The sequence below is a fragment of the Lissotriton helveticus genome, chromosome 7 (genome assembly GCF_964261635.1).
Source record: "Lissotriton helveticus chromosome 7, aLisHel1.1, whole genome shotgun sequence".
Lineage (NCBI taxonomy): Eukaryota > Metazoa > Chordata > Amphibia > Caudata > Salamandridae > Lissotriton > Lissotriton helveticus.
This window is the reverse complement of record NC_136068.1, coordinates 828,386,691-828,406,620: the sequence shown is the minus strand read 5'-3', so window position 1 is coordinate 828,406,620 and position 19,930 is coordinate 828,386,691. Positions and strand designations below refer to the sequence as shown.

General features: G+C 46.9%; 1 protein-coding gene across 4 annotated transcripts in view; it reads left to right on the top strand.

Moving 5' to 3' along the window:
* Nucleotides 1–749: 749 nt before the first annotated feature.
* The window catches only part of CNOT6 (CCR4-NOT transcription complex subunit 6), a 350,905-nt gene continuing 331,724 nt past the window's right edge, over nt 750–19,930 (top strand). For 2 of the 4 annotated variants that reach the window (XM_078653316.1, XM_078653315.1), the window contains exon 1: nt 750–883. The gene's annotated coding sequence lies outside the window, so the exon portion shown is untranslated. The remainder of the gene's footprint in view (nt 884–19,930) is intronic. The other 2 variants (XM_078653317.1, XM_078653318.1) reach the window with 2 other exon arrangements.

Sequence of the window (19,930 nt, the reverse complement as noted above, 5' to 3'; positions counted from 1 at the left end):
AACTAACGTGACTTCTTATGCGAAGTAAAAACACGTTGGTCACTGTAGCAACAAAGTGTCTATTTCTATTACTTCTGAGAGCCAAATATAGAACTGTGTGGTCTCATTTAGCGCTTTAGCTGGAACTAAATGGAGCTAACTTGATATTAAGATTCTTTATCAGACCAACGTGACGCAGCTAACCAGATACTGGGAGACAGCTGCCGGGGTCCTACGCTGCCGTATATCACTGCAACTCTAGTTCTGTGTCAGTATTGTGCTCTTTGCAGTTTTATATAGCACAAACTCGACCGGAAGATATTGGAGGTACATACACACTGCCACTAATTATTTTTAACCAAAGTAGCATTCTTTTAAGCCATGTGATTTGCCCAGAATCAAACGTTGTTGAGCCGACGTCAGGAATCGAATCTGGTTCCTCAGTTCCAATGTTGGCAGGTCTGGCCACAACGCCACATCTCCTCCCCATGTAGAGAAATCTGTCTGTATCATTTCCAGACATAGCAGTGTGCACTTAAATAGACTACGGCACATAGCTTAAAATAAGACTAAAAGCGCTGCAACCAGCTGCTATTTTTGGGGCTTAAAGTGGCCACTTCTTCCGGAGCGATAGGAGCTTAGCGCTTCCGGGGCAGCGGGAGCTACTACTTCCTAGATGGACGTAGGCTATTTCCGGGGTGGGTTGTTTTCTATATGAACCAATCGCAGATCTTCCGGAGCAGTACATCGACCCAAGCCGTCCCGTAAGTGTTTCTTCGCCTGTCAGTCTGTGTAAACTTCCTTTCCGATTGGCTCTCCCCGCCCCCAGTTTTGTATTAGTTTAGAGTGAAAAGGATAGCACTGGCAATCTGATTTTTAAAGATTTACTATCGGGCGACAAGAGGTAAGTTGTACGTTTGGAAACCTACAGCCTGTCTTTGAAGGGTTCAGGAGTTTAGGAATTAATACAGACAGGAAGAGGAGCGAGCACCCCACAAGACATCGGGTTGCGGAACGATTTGGATAGGAAAACGGGACAAGCATCAGGAAAGAAACAATGTTAAGTAGAAGACCGTAGCAAAAATAAAGTGGAACGGGGATTTCTCGATTACCAATGCGGGACGAAGAATAGACCTGGGAGATGAGGGCTAAGGCGAGAAATGGGGATTTTTTTTTTTTTTAGAGGGGAGGGATGGATAGGGTGAATAGGATCTTAGATGAAGGCTATTGCATTGCCGATACTCGGCATTTATCCCCTGTATCGAGTGCCTTTCCTTTAAAACTCCGGGTTCTGTTGTTAATAGTCCATATTCAAACTCTTGATCAGAATAACAAAAGGCAGTTCTAATAAATTACGCCAGATTTGATTATCTCCAGAATAACAAAAGGCAGTTCTAATAAATTACGCCAGATTTGATTATCTCCAGCAACACAAGACATATTGAAATACCCTAAAGAATTAGTAGTACATCAGTTTAAATCCTATTATGCCACTCCGTCTTATTAGTAGAATGATACACACCTCTTGTCTCAAATTTCACAGGTTTAACTCCCACGCATTTCTCATTTTTAGTCGGTTCCAACGACACAGTGAACTCGTTCTTCGAGTTTTTAGCCAGGCCTGGTCTAGGTTTTCTATCCAGGAAATCATTTAGTTCATCAGAGAGCTGAACAGGCACTTGCACCCCTATGAATCCAAGTCCCGCACCTCTTACTCTTTATCCATCACTGGCCCCTTCTTGACCAAGATCTCTTTGCGACAACCAAACCTAGCCGAAGAATCAGCTGTCCGGTATCAGCTGTCCAAATCAATTACAATGTAGCTGTGGTCATTATGGTATTTTAGTGGGCCTACATTTCCTCGTTTAAAAATATGCACTGGCTTGTTCTTCATTATGAGTGACCTGGAAAACAGCCTTGATTTTCTCACCCTCAGTTACCCATGCCACAGTTATCAGTAACTGGGGGGAGGGGTCGAATGCCAGGGAATAGCAAATTGGATCCTGATAATCCCCTTAGAAATATGGAATTACTTGGGGACTCTAATTCGATGTCCTTTCTGCAGATAAAATCGGTGTGTAAAATAAATAGATTTGTCGAAATATCAGTGTCGCTGGGGCCACTAACCACTGTTACCAGACCCATTGCAATTGAGGCCACTCCTAGCGAGGCCCAACGTGATGTAAATGCTTGTTTGTGGAGGGCCTTTATTTATTGAACCTCGATAAAACCAGTAGAGATGATTTGTATATTGTCAAAGGTTTTGGGGAGATTTACATAAAGATCTGTTGTGTTTAAAGCTGTGTGTTTGATACTGGTATCCTAATTATTTGTGGGTAGTCTCAGTAATGAGGGTAAGGTTTGAACTCCATGTCACCTGCCTGAATATTTATAGAGCACACTGGTAGAATATGAGAGTATTCATACAACCGCGAATACATTGTCTTTTTGATCCTGACTGCCGGCCATCCTAACAACCACCAAATGTAGAAATGTCCTACTTTATGTTCTTTGTCTCCGTGAACCCTGGTGTGACTATTACCCTGCGTCAACTAAAGTCTAGAGTCCTTGCCCAGGAAAAATCTTTAAGTAAGGATAGTTGCAGCTCTGTTAAAATGATTCTGCCTGCAGGCTTCTTTACCTCCACACTTCACCCTCCGTTTTTTAGACTCTTAATACTGACTGCTCAGATGCTGCCCACTGCCCGTTTTGGAACATAATGAGCATGGCAGCTTTTTTACGGCAGAAACTTGATTCTAGTCTCCATCTTGCTTACCCTAAGTGAGCTGCTACTGTCAGTCCTTCATCCCGCATTAAACTTGTGTCCTCTGATAGTGCTCATTCATGAGAGAGTGTCGTAGTCATATACCAGCCACATGCGCCTTAACATTGTTCGCGAACGGAAACACAGTGGTTCCATCTGCCTTGCCATCCTCCGGTGCAGTATATTAACCAATGGTGCATGAATAGCCGGGATTGTGCCATGATGTGGAGACGTTTAGCAGCAGTAACCATTTGGTGCTCTGACCACTGACTTTATAAATTGATTCATTTCAGTTTGCAGTGTGTGGTGCATTAGCACCACACAATGAGGTCGTGTATAGGTTGGACCCAGCATGGGGCTCATGATCATGAGGTAGATGGGGAAAGCTAGCATTCACAGAACAGGGATGAGTACTAACACAAGCCAATGATGGGTGGATTCAGTGTTTTATTGTCTAAGTAACATAATTGGACAATATACTCACCCGTGTGTACACGAAAGTCCCTGAAAACCATACACCTGGAGTCTCTGCCATTTCCCCAGGCTTCCCAGAGCCTGATTGTTTGGACCATCAATTTTTGTGGGCATGCACTCATTGGAAGTGGCGTTAGCCAAACTGTCTGGCTTTGCTGGACATTTTCACAACTTGTACGTGCAACCAGAGCATGGAGATTGACTCCCCATGCCACTTTGCCCCTGTCATCTTGCTAGGACTTGGCCTTTGGCGCTGCTGCTACTGCCTGGGCTGTTTTTGATTTTGCAATGATTGGAAGCGCCGTGCTATCCCAATGAGTCTTGCACCACCCTTTTCCAGAGCCTTCTGCACTCTTCACCGTGAGACAAGCGGACTGCTGGAGATTCAAATTTGAACTTTGCAAATATTTGCCTAGCCTCTACAACCTCCCCCTCCCCCTTGCCAGAGGTAGACTTGGTCTAGGGTGATCTCTTCACTCCAGGTCTTTGGACACAGTCTCCAGACTTGAATTTTCCATCTACAAATCCTTGTTTTCAGATGTTAGGTGAAGCAGCAGAACTGCAACACTCACAATGCATGCAGCTGTCACACAATGTCCTACACTGGAATCATTGTCCATAGTGACATTGAGGGAAGTGGTCACCCTACGATGGACTGACCATGAAATTGACTGCTGCAGTTACAGGTGAGACAGTGGTGACTGTTTCTGGTGAGCACACCCCTCTCTGTAACACTCTTTTAAAATTATGTTTATATATTTCATTTGGCTCTTTTACATGACTTATCTATTTTGACTGGTCCAGGATTTTGCAGGTAGTCCTGTTAACTGACCTTAGTGTTTACTTTGTGAGCCTTCTTAACTCCTAGGCTTGCTTGAGTCCTTTGTTCTTCGCCACCAGAGTGTCTTTCACTCTATGAAAAATCTCTCACCTTGTCCCTCTTATTTGCAGATACTGATGACAATGTAGTATGGATTTGCCATTGTGGGTTCTTTGCGCTGTAGTTCTTTAAATGTTCGCTAAATTCTAGGTTTGCAGACCTAAATAAGTTAACAATTGATGAAAAGTAACTTGTCTCTTGGTGATTAGCTTGAGCTACTCCATTGTGTTTATATGTTGGGTTTAGTGCTCCCAAATGTTAGCAGTTGAACGTTATATAAATTGTACAGAAACTTCTGTTCTGCATTTTTTTGGTTATGTGCTCTTGTACATTCGAGCTTTTTGTAAACTGTGTTTTTGAGCATTGTATATAGCTAGGACCAGACCTCTTGAGCCAATACTGTATAAAATGTTGACATATACATAAATACTGTCAGATACCCACATGAGATTACAATTTTGATTGTAAGGTTGTTGGTTCGTGTACAGTGGGGTTGTACCTTGCATTCTCTACAATTAGGCTACCTGTTTGTACTGAAATATATTGTGTACATGAGGTTTTAAGCATTCTGTACACACAATTCCTTTGCTGGACGAAATTTGTGCATTGTTTATACTGTTGTCCTGTACCTAAACACATACTCTTTTCGTATAAGCTTTAGAATGCTCGCCCACGTTTCCCTATGGAGTTAGGCACGCTTGGTTGAGTCTCACTATATGTTGTGCACTTGGTCTTTTTCATACTGCTGATCAGAAGCATTTCATTTTTGGAGAGAAGTGTCTCATGTAAGGAATGTCAGTGTGTGTGTATGTGTGTATGTGTGTATGTATGTATGTATGTATGTATGTATGTATGTATGTATATGTATGTATGTATGGCGACTGGTGGGCTGTTATTCTTCACGAATAAAGAGCACTGAAACGAGAGCACGGAGTTTGTGGCTTTACTCGATTTTCGTTTTCAGCGTGAGCGCAAGCTGGGTTGAGTTCGGACTTTTGGAATATATATATATATATATATATATATATATATATATATATATATATATATATATATATATATATATATATATATATATATATTTATTTCGCAGTCAACTCTCCAAGTGGTGGGAAAAGAAATCATTGGATAAATATCTGGAGGTTAATCGTGTGCCCCGGGGTCTGAGAGTGATGATTGTTCCTACCTATGAAAACCCGGACCCCAAAATGCTTCAGAGGTGGGCAGAAAACAGTCTTCAATCGTCTAGAAATATGTTATTAATTTTGACTGAATTTGCCACTCTGACAGAGAATCTTTACTACTAGAAATTGCAAAGGTCAATGCGCTCTTGGAAGCAACTGGTGACACTGATTTAATAGCAAGCACCCGTAAAGAAATTGACCAAAGACTCGCTAAACTGGAGCAAACTATTCAAGAAAGGAAAATAAATAAGTTTGCAAGAGACAAAGAGGACTATGCGACAGGTCATATTTTTACATTTTCACGAAAATACGACTCTTATAAGCGCAAAGCCATGTCCACTCAGCAGAAAACACCTACGGCTACTGATTCAGGGGCAGCTATGTGTCCTGCATTAACAAACGAAGACAATCTATCAGTAGCGTCTTTCAGTGGTTCTGAGGACAGTATATCGCGAGTTGATGTAATTTCTAATGATTTGACAAAATTCTCTATGGTTGACGAACTAAATTTTGTCAGCGAGGACCGGAGATACTCTCTGCGCTCACGGAACACTCCTCCACAAGCAGACCAAGCGGCAGCCAAAAACGCCGCCGCAGGAAATGTATTGCCAAAAAGAGGTGGAAGGCGAGGCAAAACTCGCAAGAACTGGAACAATTAGCCAGTGAGCAAGATAACACAGTGATCAACTTGACAGATTTGACATTGTCTAAGGTGGAAGAGCAACTTCTTTCTTTAGGACTTTCATATTGTCCACCGAATGATTTTTCTTATGTCCAAGCACGGATTGATGTTTTTAAATTTATCAGGAAAATTAAATTGCAGAAATATTTCTTGTTACATCCTGATATTTCAATTGTGCGTGCTGAATCTGAGGTTGAAAGATCCAATGTCGAATCTCTTAAAGTAAAACATTTGCAGGGTTTGCAGACATTATTGTCCCTAGATAACGAAAACACCTCGCAAACTGATTTGACTGTGAGTCAAGCCATTAAGGTAAACTGTTCTCCTCCCACCATGTTTAGAGGCAAATCCACATTCTTGCCCTTGATGCCTAAAGATGCATTGGATGTCTTTAGTGATAGGATCATAACAGAATTAAAGGCACTGAACATATCGGTACAGAAAAAGAAAAAACAAGTTGATTTTAACAACATACAATATACCAAACTTGTGGAAAAAATTCAGGGTAACAATATGGTTGTAGTGAAGAGTGCTGACAAAGGGGGAAATACGGTGTTATGGGCCAAAACTGATTACATCGCTGAAGCGGCCCGTCAATTATGCGACCCCCTGTGTTATACAAAATGCACTAAAAATTTGTGATGCTTAAAAGCCATGAAAAAACCAGAAAAGACATCAATCTCTAGTATAAAACTGGCTTATTGACAAAAGATGAATCTAAATTTCTAAATGTATCACACCCAATCACCCCACTCTTTTATTTGTTACCCAAAATTCACAAATGCACTTGTCCTGTTCCCGGTCGCCCTATTATTTCTGCTCAGGGCAGCATGAATGAGAACATTTCCAAATACGTAGATTTTTTTCTGCAATCACATATGTTTTCCCTTCCATCATTTTTGAAGGACACTACGGATTTTTTGGTTAAGATCAGTCAAATCACATGGTGTCCCGATTTTTGTTTTCTGGTGATGGATATCGAGGCACTTTATACCAGCATCAACCATCTCCAGGGCCTTGAAGCAGTTAAACATTTTCTGGATGGACGAGAGGCAGGTTTCAGAGATCATAATCTCATGCTTTTGGACATGATGCGTCTATGCCTCTATAACAACTATTTCCAATTTGGAAAAGATTTTTATCACCAGGAACGCGGGGTGGCCATGGGTTCATGCTTCTCCCCCAGCTATTCATGCTTACATGTTGGCTGGTGGGAGGGGCATGTTCTCGGGGTCACTCATGCGCATTGGCTCCCCCACTTAGCGCACTATTGGCGCTTTATTGACGATATTTTTATCGTCTGGAGGGGCACTAAGGAACAAGCTGCTGCTTTTGTCACTGAGATTAATGTTAATGACAGGAATCTCAAGTTCACTGCCAATATTACATCTGATTGTGCAGATTTCTTAGATGTCCAGGTCTACATTGATCATGACACCGTACAAACTAAACTTCACAGGAAGAGCACTGCGGGTAATTCCATCTTGCATGCCCGCAGTGCTCATCCTTTACACACAATTAACAGCATTCCTTTGGGATTAAACGCATCTGTAGTAGTCCCGATATTTTGAACCAATGTCTAATGGAATCCAGATCTAGATTCCTTAGACGCGGCTACAGTAAAACCATTCTAGATCAGGCTATGGCTAAAGTAAGTGCGCGTTCTCATGAGGAACTTTTAATTTCAAAAAACAAGGAAATCCTTGAATCTACTGAACAGGGCTCTGCTCGGTTTATCACCATGTATTGCTCCCAAACATCTAAGATTAGTAACATCATTCGATCAGAGTGGCCAATAGTACTAACTGATGTTATTCTTGCCCCGTTTCTACCTAAATTGCCAGCAATCACTTTCAGGAGGGCTCCTTCTATGAAAGATTCATTAGTTAGGACCCAACCTGAACTTCCACCTAAAACGAATTGGCTTAATAAACCCGTTTTTTTTTGGTGTACATCATGTCGTGCATGTACATTTGCGGTCAATGGCACACATTATGTTTCTGCTTTTAATGATAGGTTGATTCCAATAAAAGAACATCTGACATGTCGCAGCGATTTTGTAATTTACAAACTAACTTGCACATGTTCTCTTTCCTATATTGGCAGCACCAAACTACCTGCACATCAACGTATCTTACAGCACATCCGGGCAATAGTTAACTCAGACATGAACTACCCAGTGGCACGCCACTTCAAAGCAGTACATGATAAGAAATTGAAGGACCTCTCATATACTTTACTGTGTTCTATAGCCAACCCAAGTAGAGGTGGGGATCGTGAAAAACTGTTGCGCCAAAAGGAGGCATATTTCATTCTGTTGCTTGATACCCGGTCCCCTAACGGGTTAAATGCTTTTGATGAATTACATCATTATCTATAAATTGTGTGTACCTGGCCTTAACCTTTTTTAGAGGAACTTTTCTCTCTATCTGTTTCTCCTTTTCTGTTTGGTCTGTTTTTGATTATTTCAATGAAATTTGATACATTTGAATGTTGAATTTTGGCTTTCTTGTTTACCTGTGTGGTTTTTCAATACAGGTCTTCTGTAGCCATAATAATGAATTTCATTTGACAATGAAACTGTTTTTAAAGCACTTGCACTTTAGCACCTAGGCACTTTTCTTGACATTTAAACATGTATTGAGTTTATGATAGTGGTCATTGACAATTTTCTTAGGGAGCAGTTTGAATAATTTTTTTTTGACCTGAGTGTAATAGAATGTCGATGCACTTGCATTTGATTTTTTGAGCACATTGTTTATTTTCCATTGGTGATTATTTATGAGTGCTTCCCACTCGGGTTAACTTTGAAATTCTGTTATACTGTTGACAACAATGAATTCAAAAAAATCTTTTCCACTCCCTATGTTTGAATATCAGATCAAATCATGAGACTCTATTTTTACATGTTATTAGAGCACTAAGCTCTTACATTTGCCTTTTTGTACAATGATTAGAACTATAACTGATTGGCATTATTGCTTTAAATCATGTTTTTTCAGCCTATTTGCTATGTTGCAACTCTTGCGTCCTGTTTCTTTAGGCGCTTGGGCTTTTAAAGTGAATTTATTGCACCGCCTACTCCTGACGCGTCATGTGATCAAGCTCCGCCTGCGGAGCGAAACGCGTCAGGGAGGGCACTCGCTCTTGCACTTTATGAAAATAAAATGGATTGCTGGCACTAAGATTTTGTGATGTGGCTTCATTGGTGTTTTTCACTGGACTAAACACCTAGAATTGGAGTGGAGGTCTACGCCTGGTGTAACCGCTACTTCTGGCGGTCAGGATCCTATATATGTATGTATGTATGTATGTATGTATGTATGTATGTATGTCACTGGAAAAAAGGTTAAAGTAACGCTATAGTTAGGAGTAATTAAAAAGTGTTCCTACATTTCTTTTTTAATAAAAAAAAAACCTTAAAAATCCACTGTAAAAAAAACAAAGGTTAAAGTAACGTTCTAGTTAGGTGAATTTGCCTGTGACAAAATTAACGTTTTGAACAAAAAAAACTCACAGAAATTCACCAGTTATGGTTAGCAGAGCTAACTAGAACTTGAGCCCCCACCATGTTCCGCTTATGACTTCACATATTACATCACTGATGATATCATCCAATAAGGATGTTAGTTTGTTTTACAGTTTACATATTGACTGGTAGCTACCATATTTCTTTTCTACCTAATTTTGTGCAGCCGGTGTCCAGCTGATCGGTGTACTGGTTTACAAAACATGTGCTTCTAATCCATCAAAGGTGTGTCGAGGTATTAAACAATATATGTGTTTTGCATTGGCGAGTAACCCTGTGTGCAGGTGATATCTTTGATAATATCACTGCAACATTTGCGGAGTGAAATTATTGATGAGAAACCGGTGCATGGCAGGGGAGTGTTATAATGACCATAGTAATTACAAAAAGGGGGTGGTGATGGACAGAGTATCTGAGTTAATCAGAACACTCCTACCCAGTCAACAGATCAGGGCTTGATCCATCACCGTTTTTTAGCTCACTGCACCATTCCAGTTCAGAACCTGGCTATATGCAAATTAGTCTGTCCCTGGCCCAGTGCATCATGGGAACAGGGCAGACCAAACTACCAAGCCAATTCTTCACTGGAAAGGAAACAAGCTTCCAGGCATATAGCCAGGTTCTGAACTGGGATGGTGCAGTGAGCTAAAAAACGGTGTTGGATCTAGCCCTGATCTCTTGACTGGGTGAGAGTATTCTGCTTAATTCAGAAACTCTGTCCATCACCACCCCTTGTTGTTAAATATTTTGTCCACCCTAAGCGTGGAAGGGTATACTCAGATGTGAGTCCCTTGCTCATTGCACCATCAGGATTCAAGCAAGCCGGGCCGACGACGGCTGAAATGCCAGAAACCGGTCCCCAGAAGCTTGTTTCCTTCCCAGTGTAAGAATTGGCTTGGTAGTTTGGTTTGCCCTGTTCCCATCATGCACTGGGACAGGAACAGACTAATTTGCATATAGCCAGGTTCTGAACTGGGATGGTGCAGTGAGCTAAAAAACGGTGTTGGATCTTGCCCTGATCTCTTGACTGGGTGAGAGTATTCTGCTTAATTCAGAAACTCTGTCCATCACCACCCCTTGTTGTTAAATAATGACCTTAGGGCATGAGTTATAGTTCCTTGAGATACCTATAGCTATGGTTTGGTGTGTAAAATCTGAACCTTACTATAATGTCCCTATGATCTTCAATTTTGTCTTAGACAGCGGCAGAGTCCCCACCTCATGGAATGGCTGTGATCTCGCTGATATTTAAAGGTGGCGTTGATTCAACAGAAGCCCAAGAACTACCACCTTGTGGCAGACAATGAAGCAATATATTTTGGGGAACCATTCCGGCGGAACTACTGACTGGGGCGAAGGAAAATCACATTATTCAGTGGGAACCAGATTGGTTTCACCGAACAAACCTGGTCAATAAAAAACATCATGGCCCTTTCACTACTTTAATTTTTACTGAGCGACTTCGCAACGTCCTATGAACAGCCTGACCTCTGTTTTATACATTATTATAAATCCACATTTGACAGGGTAAACCGCAGCAAAGTATGTTCAAAACTCTCGGCTCAGAATGTGCCGGGTGGTCTTTTAAGGTCACTACAAATGCTGCATACAAACACGTGGATTAGGATTAAACTGGTGTGTGGCTCCCGACTGTCCAGGATTATACCAACAATTGAAACGGGGCTCTGTTTTGGTGCCGACTCTTCTTTAAGTTTGTTCCTCTCTGATCTTCCTCCCTTATTAAAGAAAGTCAACAGTCCTGCTCCAAAATTGGGCGGAATTTCACTATCCAATCTGCTGTATGCAGAATACCTGGCTCTGATTTATGGAACAAAAGTGGGGCTGCAATATCTCCTGGATGCAACCTCTGAGTACTCCAATAGAAATGGTTTGGATATAGACATAAGAGACTCTAACCCTACAATTTCAAGGAAACTAATTGAACAACCACAATTGGCAACTGGGAAGTGACACGGTGGAATCAGCTAATGTGTACAAATGCCTTGGAGTACTATTTAATACAAATGAAAGGTTTGCAGCCCAAATTGAAGAAATCAAAAGGAAAGGCAAAGCACATGCACTTGTTCTAGGTTCGCTGCACAGGAAAATGAAGGGCTCTTCGCTTTGTTCAGTTTTGCAGGTGGCACAAGCCAAAGTCCCACCCTACACTGGTTAATGGGAGTTAGGCTCTGAGGGGCTTAGACAGAACTGTGCTGGAAAACAGTTTTGAAAATCTTCAAGTCAATTTTCCACCTGCTGGCCCATAAATATTAGTAATACATTTTATTGTATTAATCAATTATTACAATAAAAATATGAATCGTCACATATAGAATAAAAGATAACACATAGGATAAGAATTTGTGCAATTAAGCTTTCAAATCTAGCTTAAAACGATCAAATTCGATGCATACATCTCCAAGTATAAGCTTCTGTTTGTGTTCCAACTTCAACTGCAGTTTACATATAATTAATCCATATACTTTTCTTAGTCTTCTAACAATTATAAGGATACATAAATAAACCTTCCCGATTTCCGCTCTAGCAGCATTGGTCATGTTGTTGAAATCATTGTCCACCTCATTTACAACCTTCCTTCAATCCTGTGTAGCCTTCTGCACTTTACCAATATAATAAGGTGCTGATATACCAAGATGTGCAAGACGCCTATTAGTTCATAAAATTTGTGCAACGAAGAATTTATCCAAGAGGGAAATCCAGTACCCGATTAAAATGGTGTCTTCCCTTTAAATGCACAACTAAGTGTGCTATCTTCTCTAATTCTAAAACCATTTTCGGTACGTTCCTCAGCTGGTCTTATATTAATGTTTTTAAACAAGGAGCATAAATGCTTTTTCCATATAGACAACAGTTTGGCAAACACATATATGAAATTCTACTATTAAAACTTGCAAATCTAGCTAGCAGCATTCAGATTTATTACATGAATCTTCCGAGCATAAATTCTATTTCTATTCTGGCTCATGTGTCCCATGCACAAATTAGGTTGGAGTTCAGCCTGGTAAAACACAATTTGTGCAGGCAGGCAGCTTTTGTGAACTGCTGCCTAAGCCTCAAACTCACAAAGGAGGGCTCTCTGGGACTACTACCTCTGGCTGGAAATACAGGGGAAGGATAGTTCAACTATGAGTGCTTTCCTACAATGGTCAATCACCACCCTCAGCCTCTCATCCTCTTGGGTCCTAAACCTGAGACGTAGTGAGCTGAAACGAATAACTAAACTAAACACCAACGCACTGTCTCTTTTGGAAGATAAGCAGTTGCTGGCAAGCAGGAGCCATGGGTGGCTTTCACTTCAACTATACAAAGGTATCCCCTCAAGACTATTTAGCGATACCTTACAGTAATTACACAGGGGAAGAGTTGAGAACAGACTGGGCATACTGCCTGTATCAAAATATTATCTTCCTTGAAGAAGAAATGAAGGCGTGAAACTTTTCAGGCTTTGCGGACAAGCACCAGAGGACATTATGCACTTGCTGTGTCTTTGCAAAGCTACCTTGGATGTACGTGGAAAACTCCTACGCAAAGACTTCATCAAGAGAGAGATAATCTCATGTAGAGAGGCATTTGCTGTCTTTCAACCCTACGGAATTGAGACTGAACTGCGCCCTTGTAACATTTTTCAGGATCGTGGAGAAAAGAGTATTGGCCATAGAACTCAAAGAAGCAGATGAGGCCTAGTGAGTAGGGTGCGTTTCAGCTACAGGCCCTTCTGGCTTCATTTAAGGGGAGACCTGTATGGGTACTACAATGCTTAGGCGCATTATCAGTTCTATTTTACTATCTCTAAATTGCACAACATTAAAAAACTGTTTGAGCATATTGCACAGAAACGAAAACTCCCTTCTGTGGATGCACTTTACATTAACCACTCCACACAGCGTGGCTCTGTCAAGGAAAAAGAGCGCTGGCAATGTTTCCCATCATTTAAAATATCTAATTTTGCATAATCCTACTTGCCACTTGTCACTTACCACTTTTTAGGTCTCGCCTGCGAATGCAGCGCATGCGCTGCTTCGCCTCCACGAGATCTCTTGTCGTTGCTTCTGTGGAAGCAGGGTTTGTGTCCGCCCTGTGTCTGCCCTGTCGGAATTAGGCCCTGCCCACCCAGACTGGAGATTTCACTCGCGCACACTCGTACACGGCGTCTCTTCCAGACAAGCGTATTTATATATGCAGCACCCTTTCACTTAAGGTGAAAGCGCGATACATATATAAACAAGCGGCAGACACGCGCGATAACAGCAGCAGCCATTATAGCAAGTTCACTCATGGGCGCTTCCCCTTCACTGAGTCTCTGCGTCCATTATGTGAAATACTTTGCAGATTTGTGGCGCTTTACACCCGGACTGTAGATTTCGCTCTTGCACAGCGTCTCTTCCAGACACGCCTGTTTTATATAAATCGCTTCACCCATAGGCTTAGCAACTGTCTTCAAAGGAAACACCACCACATAGTTAGTGCGCTTCCTCGCCTGCAACGGAGTGCTTTCTAAATGCAGGTGCAATGGAATGCCTAGAATCTGGCTGTGAAGGGCTGGGGAGAGCGCAGCGTGTCATTGGAAACATCCCAAAGTAGATACCCTCTGGTGACCTCCGAGCGCATATCCTGTGACGCACGAGTCTCTCGGTTGTATTGTTACTGTGCTTTCGGTTTCTGCATTGATAGAGGCTCCGAGGGTCTCTTGAGGGCTTCGGTGCTAAAGAACACCTTCAGGGTCCGATGGCTGCGAGACACACAGACTTTCTTGGTGCATGGTTTGCTAGTTACATATGAAAATCAAAACAATCCAAACATGAGAAGGAACAAGGATGGCGTAAGCCTGGCATTCCCGGCTCAACATGCCTGAGTTGGGAGCGGGTGGTTTCGGGCCTGCGATCTGCAGGTGGGGGTGAATCCAGAACTGGGAGCAGATCAAGACCTACGTCCGAGAGGTGGGTCATGCCAAGGGGTGGAGTCTGCACTTTGGGGTTGGATTCAGGGCTCCCTCGAGGAGGTGGGGTATGTGCGGGGGTGCCTCTGAGCTGTGCCCAGGGTGGCTTGTGGTCTGCAAGTAGCAGGTGCAATCATCCGGAGATGGCATCTGTTTTCTCGGGTTCAAGGCATATATGGCCTGGGAGTGGATACCATGTTTTTAGGGTGGGTTCAGGCACGCGCATACAGATTGAATTAAAGCATGTGACCCAAGGTGGATTCTGTGCTCTGAGTGGATTAAGGCAGACGCCCAAGAGAGGATTTGTCGTCCTGAGAGTGGGTCTCTACTGTGACGATGCATTAGGGCACTGTGACCAGGGGATGGATTCAAAACTGTGACCGAGGGTTACTCAGTATTTTGGGGTACAATCAGACTTGCTCAGAAGAGTAGATTACATGCTTCTGGGTAGAGAAGACATGACGACGAGAGGGTAGATTTAGGCAGTATACTCCAAAGGGTGGATAACATTCAGTATTTTGCTATTGATTCGTATCTGCTCCCATCTCCTATAGAATACAGATTAGCCAACCCTTTCGGTGGCAGCCCCCATGTTGGATCGGGAAAAGGGTGCTGAATACTAAAAGGCCCAGGTTGTGCTAGGAACCTCACCAACCTATCAATGAATGTGCAGTCTCCCTCCCCACAACATCTGGTTACCTGCTCCTTCCGATCGATACTGGTGATGTGCACTTTGCACACACCCACGACTGATGTAAACAATCCATGGATTTGTTTATACATGAGGTACCTACGTGAACCCCACAAAAATCTTGCAAATGCGAGACCTATTGAATTGCAAATGCTTGTTGTCTCTGCATTTAGGATTTTAGGAGAGTTGCCAGAAAGCCATGTTGTAATAATTGACTGTTTTTATTTGGCTTTTACTTCGAGATGTCGCGATTTGGGCAAAGCATCTTGTTTTACTATAATTGTTTTCAATATCCGGAGATTTGGCCACAGTTTTATTAATGAATGTTGAAAAACGCAGTAATGTGTAAATGACAGATTGCAGACGGTTTAACATTGTATTTTATATATTTTACTGTAACTTTTGTGGTCGTTTTCTTTAAGTGAACTTCTAAGGGTTGTTTCTTTTAAGTTCTATATCCTAACTCCAGCGTCCCTGTGACTTTTGTTTTTTCAGTGAAGATTATATGAACAATTATTTATATATTTTGGTTAATACCTTTATTTAGTCTGCTCTTAAGGGAGAGCATATTGAACCACATCCGCACTTGCTCCTCTGACTTCTCACCCAATGACTATTAGAATGTTGCTCTTGCATGCTCTCTTTCTTGCTCTCTCTTTCTTGCTCTCTCTTTCTTGCGCTCTCTTTCTTGCGCTCTCTTTCTCGCGCTCTCTTTCTTGCGCTCTCTTTCTTGCGCTCTCTCTGTCGCGCCCTCTCTCTCTCTGTCGCGCCCTCTCTCTCTCTGTCGCGCCCTCTCTCTCTCTGTCGCGCCCTCTCTCTCTCTGTCGCGCCCTCTCCCCGTCGCGCCCCCCTCCCCCCCTCTCGCTCTCTTTGCCCCCTCTCGTTAATACCTTTATTTAGTCTGCTCTTAAGGGAGAGCATATTGAACCACATCCGCACTTGCTCCTCTGACTTCTCACCCAATGACTATTAGAATGTTGCTCTTGCATGCTCTCTTGCATGCTCTCTTTCTCGCGCTCTTTCTCGCGCTCTTTCTCGCGCTCTTTCTCGCGCTCTTTCTCGCGCTCTTTCTCGCCCCCTCTCTCTGTCGCCCCCCTCTCTCTGTCGCCCCCCTCTCTCTGTCGCCCCCCTCTCTCTGTCGCCCCCCTCTCTCTGTCGCCCCCCTCTCTCTGTCGCCCCCCTCTCTCTGTCGCCCCCCTCTCTCTGCCCCCCCTCTCGCTCTCTTGGCCCCCTCTCCCCCCCCCTCTCGCTCTCTTGGCCCCCTCTCCCCCCCCCCCCTCTCGCTCTCTTGGCCCCCTCTTCCCCCCCCCCCCCCTCTCGCTCTCTTGGCCCCCTCTTCCCCCCCCTCTCGCTTTCTTGGCCCCCTCTTCCCCCCCTCCCCTCTCGCTTTCTTGGCCCCCTCTTCCCCCCCCCCCTCTCGCTTTCTTGGCCCCCTCTTCCCCCCCCCCCTCTCGCTTTCTTGGCCCCCTCTTCCCCCCCCTCTCGCTTTTGCCCCCTCTTGCTTTCTTGGCTCTCTTGCCCCTCTCGCTTTCTTTGCCCCCTTCCCCTCTCTTGCCCCTCCCTCTCGCTCTCTTGGCCCTCTTCCCCCCCTCGCTTTTGCCCCCTCTTGCTTTCTTGGCTCTCTTGCCCCTCTCGTTTTCTTAGCCCCCTTCCCCCTCTCGCTCTTGCCCCCTCTTGCTTTCTTGGCTCTCTTGCCCCTCTCGCTTTCTTTGCCCCCTTCCCCTCTCTTGCCCCTCCCTCTCGCTCTCTTGGCCCTCTTCCCCCCCCTCGCATTCTTGGCCCCCTTCCCCCCTCTTGCTCTTGCCCCCTCTTGCTTTCTTGGCTCTCTTGCCCCTCTCGCTTTCTTGCCCCCTCTCGCTTTCTTGCCCCCCTCCCGCTCGCTCTCTTGGCCCCCTCTCGCTCGCTCTCTTGGCCCCCTCTCGCTCGCTCTCTTGGCCCCCTCTCGCTCGCTCTCTTGGCCCCCTCTCGCTCGCTCTCTTGGCCCCCTCTCGCTCGCTCTCTTGGCCCCCTCTCGCTCGCTCTCTTGGCCCCCTCTCGCTCGCTCTCTTGGCCCCCTCTCGCTCGCTCTCTTGGCCCCCTCTCGCTCGCTCTCTTGGCCCCCTCTCGCTCGCTCTCTTGGCCCCCTCTCGCTCGCTCTCTTGGCCCCCTCTCGCTCGCTCTCTTGGCCCCCTCTCGCTCGCTCTCTTGGCCCCCTCTCGCTCGCTCTCTTGGCCCCCTCTCGCTCGCTCTCTTGGCCCCCTCTCGCTCGCTCTCTTGGCCCCCTCTCGCTCGCTCTCTTGGCCCCCTCTCGCTCGCTCTCTTGGCCCCCTCTCGCTCGCTCTCTTGGCCCCCTCCCGCTCTCTTGCCCCCCCCCTCTCGCTTTCTTGGCCCCCTTATCCCCCCTCTCGCTTTCTTGGCCCCCTTATCCCCCTCTCGCTCTCTTGGCCCCCTTCCCCCCCTCTCGCAGTCCTTTCCCCCCTCTCGCTCTCTTGGCCCCCTTTCCCCCCCCTCGCTCTCTTGGCCCCCTTTCCCCCCCCTCGCTCTCTTGGCCCCCTTTCCCCCCCCTCGCTCTCTTGGCCCCCTTTCCCCCCCCTCGCTCTCTTGGCCCCCTTTCCCCCCCTCTCGCGGCCCCCTTTCCCCCCCCCTCTCGCTCTCTTGGCCCCCTTTCCCCCCCCCTCTCGCTCTCTTGGCCCCCTTTCCCCCCCCCTCTCGCTCTCTTGGCCCCCTTTCCCCCCCCTCTCGCTCTCTTCGCTCTCTTGGCCCCCTCCCGCTCGCTCTCTTGGCCCCCTCTCGCTCTCTTGGCCCCCTCCCGCTCTCTTGGCCCCCCCCTCTCGCGGCCCTCTCGCTTTCTTGGCCCCCTTACCCCCCTCTCGCTCTTGCGGCCCCCTTCCCCCCCCTCTCACGGCCCCCTTCCCCCCTCTCGCTCTCTTGGCCCCTTCCCCCCCCCCTCTCTCTCTCTCTTGGCCCCTTCCCCTCCTCTCTCTCTCTTGGCCCCTCCCCCCCTCTCTCTCTCTTGGCCCCCTTTCCCCCCCCTCTCTCTCTCTTGGCCCCCTTTCCCCCCCCTCTCTCTCTCTTGGCCCCCTTTCCCCCCCCTCTCTCTCTCTTGGCCCCTTTCCCCCCCCCCTCTCGCTCTCTTGGCCCCCTTTCCCCCCCCCTCTCGCTCTCTTGGCCCCCTTTCCCCCCCCCTCTCGCTCTCTTGGCCCCCTTTCCCCCCCCTCTCGCTCTCTTGGCCCCCTTTCCCCCCCTCTCGCTCTCTTGTCCCCCTTTCCCCCCCTCTCGCTTTCTTGGCCCCGCTCGCTCTCTCTCTTTTGCCCCGCTCGCTCTCTCTCTCTTGCCCCGCTCGCTCTCTCTCTCTTGCCCCGCTCGCTCTCTCTCTCTTGCCCCGCTCGCTCTCTCTCTCTTGCCCCGCTCGCTCTCTCTCTTGCCCCGCTCGCTCTCTCTCTCTTGCCCCGCTCGCTCTCTCTCTCTTGCCCCGCTCGCTCTCTCTCTCTTGCCCCGCTCGCTCTCTCTCTCTTGCCCCGCTCGCTCTCTCTCTCTTGCCCCGCTCGCTCTCTCTCTCTTGCCCCGCTCGCTCTCTCTCTCTTGCCCCGCTCGCTCTCTCTCTCTTGCCCCGCTCGCTCTCTCTCTCTTGCCCCGCTCTCTCTCTTGCCCCGCTCTCTCTCTTGCCCCGCTCGCTCTCTCTCTCTTGCCCCGCTCGCTCTCTCTCTCTTGCCCCGCTCGCTCTCTCTCTCTTGCCCCGCTCGCTCTCTCTCTCTTGCCCCGCTCGCTCTCTCTCTCTTGCCCCGCTCGCTCTCTCTCTCTTGCCCCGCTCGCTCTCTCTCTCTTGCCCCGCTCGCTCTCTCTCTCTTGCCCCGCTCGCTCTCTCTCTCTTGCCCCGCTCGCTCTCTCTCTCTTGCCCCGCTCGCTCTCTCTCTCTTGCCCCGCTCGCTCTCTCTCTCTTGCCCCGCTCGCTCTCTCTCTCTTGCCCCGCTCGCTCTCTCTCTCTTGCCCCGCTCGCTCTCTCTCTTGCCCCGCTCGCTCTCTCTCTCTTGCCCCGCTCGCTCTCTCTCTCTTGCCCCGCTCGCTCTCTCTCTCTCTCTTGCCCCGCTCGCTCTCTCTCTCTCTCTTGCCCCGCTCGCTCGCTCTCTCTCTTGCCCCGCTCGCTCTCTCTCTTGCCCCGCTCGCTCTCTCTCTCTCTCTTGCCCCGCTCGCTCTCTCTCTCTTGCCCCGCTCGCTCTCTCTCTCTCTTGCCCCGCTCGCTCTCTCTCTCTCTTGCCCCGCTCGCTCTCTCTCTCTCTTGCCCCGCTCGCTCTCTCTCTCTTGCCCCGCTCGCTCTCTCTCTCTCTTGCCCCGCTCGCTCTCTCTCTCTTGCCCCGCTCGCTCTCTCTCTCTCTCGCCCCGCTCGCTCTCTCTCTCTCTCGCCCCGCTCGCTCTCTCTCTCTCTTGCCCCGCTCGCTCTCTCTCTCTCTTGCCCCGCTCGCTCTCTCTCTCTCTTGCCCCGCTCGCTCTCTCTCTCTCTTGCCCCGCTCGCTCTCTCTCTCTCTTGCCCCGCTCGCTCTCTCTCTCTCTTGCCCCGCTCGCTCTCTCTCTCTCTTGCCCCGCTCGCTCTCTCTCTCTCTTGCCCCGCTCGCTCTCTCTCTCTCTTGCCCCGCTCGCTCTCTCTCTCTCTCTCTCTCTTGCCCCGCTCGCTCTCTCTCTCTCTCTCTCTTGCCCCACTCGCTCTCTCTCTCTCTCTTGCCCCACTCGCTCTCTCTCTCTTGCCCCACTCGCTCTCTTGCCCCCCCCCCTCTCGCTCTTCTCTTGCTGCCCCCCCGATCCATTTGGGCGTTATT